The sequence below is a fragment of the Xenia sp. Carnegie-2017 genome, unplaced genomic scaffold (assembly GCF_021976095.1).
Source record: "Xenia sp. Carnegie-2017 unplaced genomic scaffold, XeniaSp_v1 HiC_scaffold_24, whole genome shotgun sequence".
NCBI classification, from domain to species: domain Eukaryota; kingdom Metazoa; phylum Cnidaria; class Anthozoa; order Malacalcyonacea; family Xeniidae; genus Xenia; species Xenia sp. Carnegie-2017.
In genome coordinates, this window is record NW_025813487.1 from 2,090,369 (window position 1) to 2,106,617 (window position 16,249).

Below are 16,249 nucleotides of genomic sequence, written 5' to 3' on the forward strand. Positions count from 1 at the left end.
TAGCATTGAAATCAAACTTCACCTTCATTTTCCATCTCACTACCAATGTCAATATCCATATCCATGTTATCATCATTACTACCATCTTGCTTTTCTTCCTCATTCTGATTATCCACCCTGACACATTTTACTACTGTTTCAACCAGTTTACGTAATTTCTTTTTTTCTATGAAATCATGATATACACAGGTGTTACAATACTCATATTTTAGTAATTTAATTGCAGCCATGTATCTATTTAAATGACATTGAGACAATACAAGAATATATGCTCTTGAAGAAACCAACTTGAATGTAATAAAACAATTTACCATCAGTAAGTTGTTGGATAATAGCATTCTTGCTTTCTATCATTCTCTACAATTGCCTCGAGTTTTCTTTGTATTGAACACATTGCCTGCAATATTCTTCTTCAGTTTGGCAAAACCCATTCTGAACCTACAAAAAAAGATATAACCTTTAGATCTTACAATCTACTAGTGTAAAAAGTCTTTTGAATAAATTATTGGAATAAATTCAATACCTGTACTTCTGCTTGTACTGCAATTGTTTGAACTCGCAAAACACTTCTGTGCTACACAAAATATCTCCAACAACCTACAATAAAATACAATATGGTATCAACTGCAAAATTAGATTTCTATAACAAAATCTTTGACGAATTTAAAACAAGCTTCCTTCTTCGAAGTTATCAGTCTCACGAGGATTATATATAGGATTCAAAACGAAATCCTTACCTGTCTACGATTCCTTTCAGAACGCGCACTTTCTTTCATCAGTCTTTATGAGAAATAAACAAAAGGAAAAGCAAACACACCAACTTCGACAGACACCAGTCTACTTGTTTGCCCTTGCGAACTAGTATACCGTCCGGTAAAATCTTCAGGTTTGAAGTGCAGCAAGCAAATGCTCGACGTCTTTGATATGGGGCATTTTGCTCGTTTTAAAACGACAAAATCTAGCCACTTTTTCCACCTTTTCTTTTTTATAGGATCTTCTGACCCATAAAAAGAAATGCGGTGAAGTCTTATGACCTTTTCCAGGCAAGGAATGCAAGAACTGCCAGCAACTATACAGCGATTAGGAATATCAAATGCTGAAATGATACTTACATGACGACACACTTTCCTCAAATGACCGCGCAGTGTAGAAGATCTTAGCTCTTTGTGTAGAATGTCTATTCACAAAGATATCATTGAACAAAAATAGGAATCAGGCAACACATTGTCATAGAAAAGGCATTTATGGCTATACCTATATTTAAAATAATTATGTTCTCAGTTATAATTTTACAGGCAAATGTATGTGGTTCAGTCTGAAAACGAATTTTTTTGAAATTCATTCACTCGGAATAAGTCTTTAAAGTAAAGAAGATGATTTTTTTTCTTTTTACGTAGTTTATGTGTAGAAAAAAATAGCCATTTTTCATGACAAATAATAGTACATACGAATGCTTCAATTTGATTAAATGAAATTTTGGCTTTCTAAAATGTTCATAATGGTTATTGACACTTCCATCCAATTTTGGGGGTAAATGGGATTATAATTAACAATCGTTTCCCTCAAGTGAAAGGTTGTCCTCTAGCTGGTGGATAATGAATTTCAGCAGGTGGTTTATCAGCTTTATCTACCACTTCATAAGTTATAAAGCATACATATTTACTAAGTGGTATAAAATATCCCTTACAATTCAGCCTGGTGTTACACTTGCAAATGTACAATTACTTATGACGTTTTAAAGTGCCCATGACATGAAAATTTTTATGTTTGCAATCACCAGAACTTTTAAAATGACAGTGTGCTTTCTAAAAAAGTTAATGCATATCTCTTTTCCTTCGCGAGATATTGAAGTTTTTGTTATTTCTATTTCATCCAACTTGTGACGTCATATTGCATAATGAGTTCTAAAAATTTTTCTAATACTCTTCATTTTCCCGACAACTTTAGGTTGATACTAATAGGCAGCATTTTATACCATTAAACACGTCACAACAAATGAAACTATGTCCTTGTGAAGTAAAGTATCGTTAAATATACCTAATACTCCTAACTCTCATTATGCAATGTGACGTCACAAGTTAGGTAAATCGGACATAGCATAAACCTCAATATCTCAAGAATTAAAAGTGATATGCATAAACTGTTTTAGAAAGTACACTGTCATTTTAAAAGTTCTGGTCATTGCAAACATAAAAATTTTCGTGTCATAGGTCCTTTAAAAAAGCATACTATTTGGTTTATAAACGAATGCAAAATAATTTATAGTCTTGTTAAGATTGATGAAGATTAGTTGCTATTACAAGCCAATCCTCGCTACCAAAGTCAAACACGGTTGTACATTCCAGAAAATCTAGCTGTCATATGTTACAACTCATTGTAAAATAAGAACGTTTCTAAAATCTTAAATAAATAGATGCAGTACACTCTGGAATAAATCCAAACAACTTAAGAGGCAAAAATGTCAGTCTTAGTCAATTGAAGAAAAATCTTTCGCACTTATTATACATTATATAAATCGTGTTGTTTTTAATGTTTGCAACGTTGTGTTTAAAAGGCTGCAGTAACTGGAGAAATCTGTAAAATTGCTCTTTGTCATTTTGAAGTTGTTTACGTTCTTTTGTTGTTATAGTATGCTCTTTGCGAAGTTAATTCAATAAAATAAAAAAGCCCAAAAGCTCAAAATTTATATAAATGATTTACAAAACTTTAAACTAAAACTGTCACACAACTAATACTGAGTGCTTTCATGTGACATAAATGTGCGGATACCTACCAGATGATATGGGATCTGAGATGATAAAATCACCATAACTTTGCACTAATTCCTATCTATGGAGTAAATACAAGGTCTTCCAGTAGTTATAAGATTATTTTGAAACTTTACTCAGTAAATGTGAGTGTGAGAGAGTTTTTAGAATATAGGCAATAGAGAGCGCCGTAGTTAACCTTACGTGTATTTAGGTGTATATTCAATATTCATTTAAGAAATCTTAAATACACAGCACTTACATTTTAGTTGTGCGGATTTAGGCACGAAATAATTGTCATGGTTACAGCGCATGAAATAAACAAAATATCAGAAAATGAGAACAACTATGAATATTTTTCTATAAAACTAATTAAAATATTATTGAGTCGATTTACAAATTATTAGACGAAATACTGTTAATCACTCAATGTCATGAAAATGTTATTTAAGTCAACTATTTTATGTGGTTCAGCTACGTAATTAATGTGAGATAGTAAAACACAAAAGTGTCTACTTATGGAATTATGCACAACTCCTGATGTTCAGGTTTATACGATAAGGAAGTCCTAAGAGCTCAAAACACCAATGCCAGACTTTTAGAAATTATAATAAATTTCAGAAATACAATTTTTTTTATCGAATACAAGTTTATTATGTTGGACGAATGTAGTGCAAAATTTATCAGTGCAGCCAAACATAAAAGTTAACTTTTCATGTCATATTCGCCTTCAGTCTTTTTCCAAAACAGTTTACAGTAAAAATTAAATAATCAGGTATATTACATTGTATCAATGAATACCACAGGCTATAGATTCAACAGAAATGTGGTGAAATATCATCTAAATACGTCGTGGAAACTGTTTTTCTTTATATCTGTAAAATAAGATCTTTACAGTATCAATGATTTCTTAATAGCTACTTTTTTCACCCCTAACAGGTTCTGTTGTGTCTAAATTGTTTATTGATGTGGTTCGCTTTCATTAGAATGAAAAAAGTTCTTGAGTTCTGGTTTGTATTTCAATTCTTCATTTGACCTGACAGCAGCATGTACCCGAGCAGGGAGATTAGGAATTGCTCGGAGAAAATACGCCCTGTAATCGCCAATCTTGTAAAATATTTCTGGTTGTGGTAGAGGACGATCGTTCCAATGCTGGCGAGTATTTCGAATGAGCCTTAAGCATTCTGCCCATGAAGATGTATAACGGACCTTATAGATATTTCCATTTCTCTCGTACGTGCGAAAATAATCATAGACATCCCAATTAATTTGACTTTTCCAAAGTAAGCATTCGCTATTCAATTGTTGAACGACACTTGACTGGAGATCATTTGTCTTAATCTGATGAAGATTCCCAACTTCACATAACATTTCAAACTTCTCATCATCTGACATGAGAAATGGATGCTTTAATGCTTCGTTAGAATATGGTCTGTCTTCAGGTTTTAGATTTAACATCCACGACAGAAGGTCCTTTAGTATTTTATCCTCGATTTCTTTCAAACCAACAGGGTTTCCATTTAACATGTTAATCAGTCTGTAAGGTTTAATTCCAAAAGGATGTTTTCCTTTTGTTGCAACATAATAAGCTACCATCCCTGCATTCTAAAATAATAAAAAGCGTTAGATCAAAATGCAATTTCACAACATTGACTTTCATTACAACTTACAAATGCTTACATTCCTACACTTACATATACATCTGACTGTCTTTTGTAACGTGCTTTGTTTACTGAATCATCATCTTCGCAATATGATTCAGGAGCTATCCAATGCAGGGTTCCCATGGAAGTATTGCTTTTATATGTTGTAGAGTCACTCTTCATTATTCGACTTATGCCAAAGTCAGCTATCAGAAATTGGCTTTTTGAGTCTCGCAGAACATTGGAAGGCTTTAAATCCCGATGTAGAATAGGATTTTGGCCACTATGAAGATCAGCTAATCCTTTTAAAATTTGTCTAAGAATATCAGGAAGAGCTTTTTGAAGATCATGCAAAGTAGAGGACTTGACAAAACTCTCCAATTATTCTTCACATAAGTCTAATATCAAATATACATATTCTGTTCCTGTATCTTCTTCTAAGTAGAAATAATTCACAACATGTTTCGACTTCTTTGCATTGAATTTATTTAAAATTTCCTTTTCGTGATGTGCAAGCTGGATTAATTTATGCCGATGTATTTGTTTCACTGCTTTACCGTAACCATCCTTACCCAGTCCAAGGAAAACACGGGTTGCACCACTTCCTTCGCCAATGCAAAATTCTTCTGAGAATATTACACGTACATTGCCCATCACTTTAACCTCAACACTGGGATTGCACCCATATTCAATCAATTTTAAAAACAATTCTCTATGTTTCGTTGATTCATCAATGTATTTCCACACTTCTAGGTAAAAATATTACATTCAAGGGTTAAAGAAACAAAATAAATACATCAAAATAGCTTAATTTTCCCCAATTAGGAAAGGATACTGATATCGTACACTTTTAAAAAAAACGTATTAACAATTATTAGACATATAATAAATTTTTTAACTGGTAACATTCGAGGTTAGCTTATGCCAAACAATTAATCACAAAAACTTCTCTTAGCAATAATTTCATGAATTTTTTTAAGGAGTAACCTTGCGTTATTCAAAAATATTAAATTAAAATTTTGAAAGCATATATCTTTTAGAGTCTAAAAAATTTTTTATACCAAAGGATAACAAAAGAGCTTCATTCAATTTTTCTTTCTATTCTCGACACTCGTCTTTTACATAGACTATCTTATTTTTGTTACCAAACATTAACATTGCAGTTTGATCTCAACAATTATTCTCTCAAACTTGATTGGACATCTTAAAGTGCCTATGAAACGAAAATTTTGCTAGTTAAATTATATCTGTATTGACCAGAACTTTTGAAATGACAGAGTGCTTTGTAAAACCTTTTCTGCATGACTTTTTTCATTCTGAAAATACTGAAGTCCTTGCCATTACCAATTTATCTAACTTGTGACATAATATTGCATGCAAAATGAGTCGCTGCAATGTTTCAAATACCCTTAATTTTCCTGACAACTTTAGGTTGACAATGGTAGGCATATTTTATATCATTAACACGTCACAAAGAAGGAAACTCCTCCATGTTAAAATAATGTATCAGCAAATATATTTAATACATCTAGTTCTCGTATGAATGTTTTATGCAGTGCGGTGTTTGAAATTAAATGAAGATATGATCTTCGCACTTTGCTGGACAATTTAAGCAATTGTCTCAGGAACCTGAAAAATCATGTGACTCAACGGGATTCGAACCCATGACCTCTGCGGTGCCGGTGCAGTGCTCTGACCAACTGAGCTATGAAGTCACACAGTGGTGAGCAGGTCAATATTGTTGGGCTCAATTTTTCTCGTGAAAGGAATGTCGTATGAATGTTTTATGCAGTGTGGCCAACAATATTGACCTGTTCACCACATGAGCCCAACAATATTGACCTGCTCACCACTGTCTGACTTCATAGCTCAGTTGGTCAGAGCACTGCACCGGCCCCGCAGAGGTCATGGGTTCGAATCCCGTTGAGTCACCTGATTTTTTCAGGTTCCCGAGACGATTGCTTAAATTGTCCAGCAAAGTGCGAAGATCATATCTTCATTTAATTTTTAACATCTAGTTCTCATTATGCAATGTGACAAAAGATAAATCGGACATAATAAAAACTTCTATATCTCGAGAACGAAAATTGATATGCATAAACTAGTACAGGAAGTCCATTATCATATTGAAATGTCTGTTCAATAAAAGTATAACCCAGTTGGTAAATTTTCGTTTCAGGCTTTTTGTGCTTTAACTCTAAATTATCTGACACGTACTGTTTCTCTTATTTACCTTGGGAAACTGACCCTAGTTATCTTTATTTCAGCAGACGCAAACTCTACCTTTTAATTCATCTATTTCAGTTTGTCGAATACCCAGACAAACCAATGCTTTTGAAATTTCTTGCCACGAATGCTCAAACTCACTGTCACCTACACTAGTTGTAGTTATGTGACCGTACACTTGGTTTCGATAAAACTTTATTCTTGCAATGTTTGCTGAGATTGAAGTATCTGAAGAGTAAGGAAGATAATCCCATCCACTATGTGGCGCTTTTAGACCACAAATGTTACGCAATAAGACATACAATAATGAAATATCAAACTTTTCAATGTCAGGTGAGCCAGTTGATGGGTAAAGAAGGTTCCATTGCTCCTTGCTGATGACTTTGAATTTTAGTGGTGTCAATTTACTCTTTGTAGAAGGATCATTAAGTTTATCTTTCAAGTTTGTTGATTGAAGGTTTAGATTCCTTAGCAATGTTGTTTTCAAGGCTTGGGTTCCTTTATTGATTATGAGTTTATTCAAACGAGATCCATTTTTCTCAATCATTGATTTTTTAGGTTTCGAAGCCATTTGTTATTCTAGAAATGAACAACGAGTGTGTGCAAAAAGCATCAATTCGCAATGTACAAAATGTTCACAAAAGTTAAAAGGATAAATTAAAAATAGTCCTACAAGTCATTTATAAAGACTTGTGTGCTTCATTTCTTTCTCTCGATAAAAATTGTGTTCACTGCCTAGCGACATGACCAAGCAATTAATCTTACATCAAGGCGTTAAATTGGTAGACTTGATACAATGAAAAAACACTTAAAATGATAATATTTTCGCCTACTCGGCGCGAGAGGCAGCAGTTACCTTACAATAGTAATTCCTAGTTAATAAATAATATATCTTATTTGTCTAACAATGGTGTGGACGTCTGTAATCACTAGTAAAGCGTATAAATGAATGACATTTTCAGCTGCAAGGTTTTGACTATAGTCACTAAAACAAAGTGCAGATTATACGCTCTAAAGCAAAGGTAATTAAAGAACAACATAAATATCGACTTTACTTAAAACAATTCTATTCGTCATCGTTCGCATATGCGACTATCACAATGACACAGCCGAGGATATCACGACGAACAAACACTGCCTGCCTCACTGCCTCACTCAGGCACTTTTTTAGTATGGCATAATGGTTAGCTGCGCATGCACAGGGGCTACCCACAAAAACTAACTAGTGATAAATTATATTATTTTTATTATACAGTATAACTTGACGTCTACAACTGCTCCCCTCCCTCCCAAAAAAATGTTGTTGCTCCCCAAATTTTACAATCTCGGTTAACTTACATAAAACTACCTTTGTTTTAGAAATAAGACTTCATATACGACGATCGTGTGGACAAAATTATGCTTGCCTTAGTTCTTTACATGTTACGTACCTAACAAAAGATGAGAAATTTAATATAAAAAACGCGACTACATACATGTCAGTTAAAAAATGGTGATCATAATTCATTCATTAATGAGCGTCAACTTTATATACATATGATTTTTGTAACATAATCACATTTAAATAACAAACGAAGATAAAGAGTGTAGGATCTCCTTCAATAAACAGTATTATTCTATAACTAATTATACAACACTGACTAAAAAAAATTCGCTTTGTCGTTTGAATGATCGTAATAAAGTAAATGGTTTGAACTCGGGAGTATCGTTACATCATCTTTTGACTCTGAAGATGACTACCGCTAAGGTTGTCGAAACGTCAGTCAACAACAACAAAAACAGTCCTTCTCAGGACTTTACCAACCTGGACGATCTACATTTACAAACATGTAGAGATATGATTTCTCATACATGTTTATTCATACTTCATCATTTTGTTTCTTTAGCTAATTGTTATGTCGGTAATGTAGTTCTAAAATCTTGTTTTACTTTTTTAAAATTACCTTTGATTTAGAAGTAAGACTTCATATATGACAACCTCGTTGACCAAATTATGCTTGCTTTAGTTCTTTACATGTCACATACCTAACAAAAAATGAGAGACTTAATATAAAGAAAGCGACCATTTAAACACATTTAAATAACGAACGAAGATAAAGAGTGAGTCAGGATCTCCTTCAACAAACAGTATTATAAAACATTAATAACATCTCTATAGAACAATCCAGTTCTATAGCTAAGTACACATCACTGATTAAAAACAATTGTTATAGAAATAAAAATACATAAATAAGGCATCATGCATAGTACATAAAATAGCATTGAGATTAGTCAAATTCCAAAGGACTACTGTTAAATAATATAAGGTTTAAGAAATTTCAACTCAGGAATAAAGGGATCACCTATCTAAAATAGGATTCAAATGTGAATGATTACGACACAATTTTTGAAACTTAAAATCGATTTTTTCACTTCGTTAATCAAAAATTCCATAGATGTATATTATTGCATAAGTCAGTTCTTATTTTAAAAAGAGCTTTGTTATTGAATATAACTTTCTAAATTATGAATACATGGCAAACATCAACTGCACGCAATTATAATTACTTATGATCAATAAAGACACTGTAGATACAACAGTAAAGGATGCAATGGCAAGTGAACTTTAAAACTGTTAAACAAACATGATCAAAAGTATAATTTTAAAAGCTCACTGTGTTGCATGAATCAACATTTCACGAAAATAGATTCGGTTGCGTTCTTTCTCTGTGTAAATCAATTCTTCCTGTGTTCAACATTTGTTTATTTTACAAATGTTCTTACTTTTAAAATGAATGCTTTGCTCAATACAATTAACAACATTTTGTTAGACACAGCGATTAGTCAAAAGTGGCGTCGGCAAAAAAGGGAGGTGATGCATGATTGGACATATTATCCTTTATACATAAGTTTTCACAGATTCCCATTTTTTCCGTAGACAAGTATGCTATTTGACCTCTCCCATACCTTTGAACGTGTTTTGCTTTCCTTTGCCATGCAGCTTATTGTCAATAGTTAGAAAGTTGGTATATCAACTTAAATATGATTTCTCTTGAATGTTTAGTCATGCATTATCGAGATACTTCAGTAGCAAATTCGTTATGTAAAGTTAGTTATATAGTTTCAGAAACTCGCTTTACTTTCGACAAATTAGCTTCGTTTTAGAAATAAGACTTGATATATGACAACCGTGAAGACAAAATATGCTTGCTTTAGTTCTTTACATGTCACGTACCTTACAAAGATGAGAGATTTAATATAAATCATAATTCATACCTATTGTTACATCAATCTTTCATCCATATAAGTTTTGTTACATAAACACATTTAAATAGCAAACGAAGATGAAGGGTGAGTCAGGATCTCTTCAACAAACAGTATAAAACACATTAATGACATCTATGTAGAACATTCTAGTTATATAACTAAGTATACATCACTGACTAAAAACAATTGTTATAGAAATAAAAATACATAAATAAGAACCTCATGAAGAGTGCATAATAACATTAAGATTAGTCAAATTCCAAACGACTACTGCTAAATCTTATAAAGTTTCATAAGTTTTAACTCAGGAATAGAAAATCACCTACATAAATTCAAAGATTCACATTTCTTCCATAGACAAGTATACAAGTATGGAATAAGAATATACAAGTATGGAATTTTTGATTAATAAATTTTTCCTTTCATTAATCAAAAATTCCATACTTGTATATTCTTGCATAAGTCAGTTCTTATTATAAAAAACCTTTGTTCTTGAATAAACCATTGTAAATTATGAATACTTGGCAAACATCAACTGCACGCAATTATAATTACTTATGATCAATAAAGACACTGTAGATACAACAGTAAAGGATGCAATGAAAGTAAACCTTAAAACTGTTAATCAAACAAGATCAAAAGTATAATTCTAAAAGTTCAATACAATTAACAACATCTTGTTAGACACAGCGATTAGTCAAAAGTGTCGTTGGCAAAAAATGGAGGTGATGCATGATTGGACATGCTATCCACCCTACATAAATTTTCACAGATTCCCATTTTTTCCATAGACAAGTATGCTATTTCACGTCTCCCATACCTTTGAACAGGTTTTGCTTTCCATTACCATGCAGCTTATTGTCAATAGTTAGAAAGTTAGTATATAAATTTAGATATGATTTCTCATGCATGTTTAGTCATACTTTATCGAGATGCTGCTTTACCTAATTTGTTATGTCGGTAATGTAGTTCTAAAATATTGATTGATTTTTTTAAACTTTCCTTCGTTTTAGAAGTAAGATGACCGTGTGAACAATATTATGCTTGCTTTAGTTCTTTACATGTCACATACTCAACAAACAGATGAGAGATTTAATGTAAACAACGCGACTACATACATATCAGTTCAAAAATAAAGATCATTATTCACAGCTTATTGTTACATTAATCTTTCATCCTTGTGAATTTTGTTACATAAACACATTAAAATAACGAACGAAGATGAGGAGTGAGTCAGGATCTACTTCAACAAACAGTATTATGAAACAATAATGACATCTATGTAACAGTATAGGGAATATACAGTAGGTCCACTTCGTGTGCAACTGGCTGCTGTATATTTAATTTGATTACTGGCTGCCGTTAGAAATTTCATCATTCTTTTTGGTCAAAAAAAGTCATTGACTGGCTGCCACTATGGTAATCACATGCGTAATAAGATATGTGCGTTATATGTTTGTAAATGATGATCGTCCAGGTTAATAAAGTCCTGAGAAGGACTTAGATATGTGTGGCACGAAAAATTTCAATAAAATGGCTCTACTGTATGTTCTTCTATAGTGTGTCTATGTAGAACATCTCAGTTATATAACTAAATATACATCACTGACTAAAAACAATTGTCATAGAAATAAAAATCCATAAATAAGAACCTCATGAAGAGTACATAATAACATTGAGATTAGTCAAATTCCAAAGGACTACTGCCAAATCTGATAAAGTTTCATAAGTTTTAACTAAGGTATAGAGAATCACCTATCTTAGACAAGATTTGAATACCAATGATTAAAACACGATTTTCAAAACTGTGAATGGATTTTTCATTTCATTAATCAAAATTCCATTCAAATAGATTATTGCATAAGTCATTTCATATTATAAAAACCTTTGATATTTTATAAGCCATTGTAAATTATGAATAATTTTCAAACTCCAACTACACGGAATTATAATTACTTATGATAAAAAACACTGCAGACGCAAGAATAAAGAATGTAATGAAAATAAGATAATGCTTATCTCAGATGTGTAGTAAGATGAAAAACACATTGTAGTTGTGTCTCAGTAGGCAAATTTAAAAGATTAGTGGTACCAGTAAGGGAAAAAATACCCACAGAGATCATTTACGATTTCAAGAAATGAATGCTTAGAGTGAGTTAAATCACAGTATAGGAATATACAGTAAGGCCACTTCACTGTACAACTGGCTGCTGTATGTTTAATTAAGGGCTGTTCACATGAGCCCTGTAGCCGGGATTCAGCGAATCGTTAAAACATTTTGGCAAATGGAAAAGATTAAATACTTCATAACAAAAATCTTATTTGAGCAATTTCTCTGTACTATGACTTTGGAAATTCACAAAGCCTTTAAAATGAAGACAAATAATTTAGCTTCTTTTGAAAATTACGACTAAAAGACTTATGACGCTTAAGAAAGGTTGTGAATTTTGCGTTTAAAGCTTTAACTTTTTTCCATGACTTAAAATCAATTTACGCCTCGCAGAATCCCTGTTACCGGGTTCATGTGAGCAATCTCTTAGTTTACTGGCTGCCGTTTGCCATATCGTCAATCCTATTGGTCACACAATGCAATAGACTGGCTACCAATTTGGTAATCACATGCGTAATAAGATACGCGTGGCACGAAAAAATTCAATGGAGTGGCTCTAATGTATGTTCTCCATACTGTGGTTAAATATTCCTTTTCATCTCAGGTGATTTTTTCTTTGAAAATATGAAAATTCAATCTCTGCCAAGAATATTGGTTAATTTATGCAAACTTTACATTTGACTAGAGATGGTACAAAGTAATTTTCTCAGTAAATATTTGATGTTATGCAAAGTTTTTCCTCCCATGACCACCCCTAAAGTGAACCTTCTAAACATGTCAAGAACTTTACAAAAGTTTTGTTTTTGTTTTTGAAAGTTAGAACTATGTTAACATTGCAATTTTAGTGGGGTTTCGACTTTAGGATTTTCGTACCGGATTGAAGAATTGGCACATGTACCATGTTGTTTGTCGTGGTCATTTTACACCTTCAAGTTGAGATTACTTCAGGTAAACGAAGTGCATACAAACTCTTATACAAGTAGTTCTTGACCACTAACTCATTCATTACACGTTTGTAATTGATCATGCGGCTTGCATAAATTAAACATTTGTTACTTTTTCAAAACTTGACGTTACTAACGTTACTAACATCCATCTCATTGTTGCTAATACGTAACCCTGAGTTAGCATTGGTTAGTAACAATATGTTGCACTACGAGTCTACGACAAAGACAAACTATGTTTCATCAATACCAATTTAAAGTCTAATTTCTAACGATAGAGTCTCACGTTTTCAAACGTCCTTCCATATTTGCTAAATTTCAGCATTCTACGGTCGTTTACTGCATAAAAACAACAGCTTCATACTTAACTTTATAAAGGGTTATGTTATGCATGCACAGAAGCACAACACAAACAGAAATACACGAACGCAACCAGAAGTAAACTATTTTGAGTTTACTCGATAAATTCCATAGCATTTCTAATTCAAGTAGTGGAATAACATTTTAAATAAGTTGAAACTGTACGTGTTGCGTTGACGCAGGAATGTTGTTAATGAAGATCGTATCAAACAATAAATTTTACGAGAACTCAATGAATGCGGTATTATGCTTGGTCATAGAGCTATTTGGAGGCTTTTGCAATCTAAGTATAACGTGCTAGTACGTTATTTGACTATTCAAACTATGCTCAAAGAAATCGACCTTGAAGCAACATGACAAAACAGAATAATAATAAGAAAGTATTTGAATCCAAGCCCTAAATACACCTGGTAAGATAAACTTAAGCCGACGGGTAAGATAAACTGAAGCGGTATGGCTTTACATTTTCATGGACACATTGATGGGTTTATATTTAAATTTATCGGCTGTCGGATAATTATAATCAAAATTATGCGAGAACTTATAATTATAAATAAAATTACGCCTAAAGGACATCGTGTCGTGGTAAATTGTGCGTAAGAAATTGAGTTACATCATCTCATTTTTTGAAGATGATTGACTTCTAGGCAATGATGTGGAAACTTGGACCGGACTTGTTTCTATATTTATTTCGGTATTCGAGTGAAATTTTTGAAGCATAAGATAACAAAAAGCTTAACCACAAGCTTATGGAGGGTGATTTCCCCCAAAACTAAAAGCTATATTTTTAATTACTAATGCGCATTTTGTCCTTTGCAATGTGCATTTTGTCCTGATCATATTCCATTCTGGAATTTTATAATCGGATTTTGTCCTGTACAATTTCTGTTAAAACTCATTTTGTTGTTGAACATTCCTTTAGTATGACGTAACATTATTCGTGACTCGCAAAACATCAAATTTTACTCAATCACATTATAATTTATTTATAATTATTTATCGCCAAAAATTGTTAATATCAATAAATTATACTGTTGCAATATTTTATGCAATAACTATAATGAAAACAAAACAAACCAATTGTTTTACCTACAAGTCTACAACCCTAAAACATGGCAGACAGGTTATACTTTGTAAGAATCCTTCGCAAGTCTATTTTGGGTTGTATTGCTGACCTCGAAGGAAGTCCAGATCGGGATTTTTGCGTTTTTCGTATTGATTCTCTTTACCATACTACGCAAAAGAACTTTTAAATGTCAATGTTCATCATGATATTAATCCATCTTCTTCATTGAACTGCACTCAAGTTTTCAGTGGCACACCAGGGCGACCAATGTATGAAGTAAACGAAGATATTCTGAGTTATTTTTTGGATAAGCGTTTTACAGTGAAAGATACGGCAAATCTTCTGGGAGTCAGCAAAAGAACCATTGAAAGGAGGATGAACCAGAGCCCTCTATAGTATAAGAGTTGGGACATCTATTGTTATCCGTTTAGCTTACGTTGATTGGGCAATATTGATCACCTGATCAATTTCCGCCATTTTGGTTCCTAGTTTTGAAATTTTAGCTAGTGTTTATATAGCAATTGCTGCTAGTAATACAGTATTTTGAGATAATATTGCGTTTTTTTATGGATAAGTGTGTAATAACTGATTGTTGAAGGCTACTAAATGTCATTTCATATCGCATAAATCGAGGATTACGAAAAAAATGAAAGAAATGCCTTTACGTCGAACTTACGAAATTTGATTGCGTATGGTGATTGTTGTGCTGAATGGCTTTTGATATAAGGTTCAATTAACTGACTCAAGTAGAGAAACATTTTTGGGCCAAATAACATTGCAAAGTTCGTGCTGATGCAGTTTCAATAGTTTTCTTACTCCAAAGCTTGTTTTTAATCGAAGATGATTTCTCATTATGTTCTGAAATTGGTTAATCTACAAACCTCTCAATTCTCAGCCACTTCCATACTAAAACAACTACACCAAATCACAGAAACTCTTATGATTTTCCATGTTGTATTTTGTATTTTTAGTTCATCATTTAAAAATGAAGTAATTATAATTAGGATATTCACTGAAACAGCTGAGTACAATATATTTTTGGTATTGAATTGTACAAATGTACCCTACTTCTGTAGCTCAAAGTAGAACATTACTTCTCTTCTAGACTTGTCGATGATATTTTAATTGTAGGTTTTGGTTTATAAGATCACAGAGGCATATCTCCATAATTTCAGCTATTTGGGCTTTTTAATGTATATTACAATTGTTGCTGCCTTTCTCATATATATTAAAATATTGCGGGCTTTCTGATATATATTTAGGTGCTGCTAGCTTTTTGATATATATATTTCACTGGCAATACAAGGCATAGAATTTGAACAAACGGGGCTGTGCTCCCTCCAACACACCCCTGTTTGATCATTAAACACATATAGAAGTTTTGTCATTCCTCAACCAATAAATTTAACTCTTTGCTAAATTAAAGATTGCATCAGACTCATATGCTGTATAAAAGGCTACAAACATTAGCATTTATAGCAAACAGACTGTTCTTCAACAACAGAAATGTTTCATATTATAGAAATAATATATTCATTTTAAAGAAATGCTTCACCAAAATTTTCAGCAGAATCCCTAACAAACGTTATTAGAAATAAACTTTAATACTTTATAAAGTGATAAAGGCGAAATAACTTCATATAAAGGAATAAAACATTTAAGGTCAAATGCATCTTGGTCAAATCATTGCATATTTCAATAAATAAAAAGTAAAAAAGTCTGTCATTTTCTGCTGAGCAAGAAAATGTGATCTTTCAGAATAAAAAATATCATGCTTGGATTAAATTGGGGGGGGGCATAAATCACTCACTACCATTAAATTGTTACAAATCTTGAACACAAATCTCTCCGGACCAAATCTGCATGATTACTATGATTCGAAGTTTCAAACAAAGTCTTGTCCAAGT

At 32.4% G+C, this 16,249-nt stretch overlaps 2 long non-coding RNA genes and 1 pseudogene across 3 annotated transcripts; all 3 read right to left on the reverse strand.

Moving 5' to 3' along the window:
- Nucleotides 1–16,249, reverse strand: part of LOC124451519 — a 53,575-nt pseudogene that overhangs the window by 32,704 nt on the left and 4,622 nt on the right.
- LOC124451565 lies at nt 314–5,249 on the reverse strand. 2 transcript variants are annotated; one of them, XR_006950529.1, is made up of 3 exons: nt 5,239–5,249; nt 524–566; nt 314–438 (listed from the first exon to the last, which is right to left on the reverse strand). It is a non-coding gene; the product is annotated as an uncharacterized LOC124451565 (long non-coding RNA). The 2 variants fall into 2 exon arrangements; XR_006950528.1 differs by lacking the exon at nt 5,239–5,249 and having other exon boundaries at nt 314–397.
- On the reverse strand, nt 6,534–9,964 carry LOC124451554. Its single transcript, XR_006950516.1, has 3 exons — nt 9,872–9,964; nt 8,560–8,641; nt 6,534–7,195 (listed from the first exon to the last, which is right to left on the reverse strand). It is a non-coding gene; the product is annotated as an uncharacterized LOC124451554 (long non-coding RNA).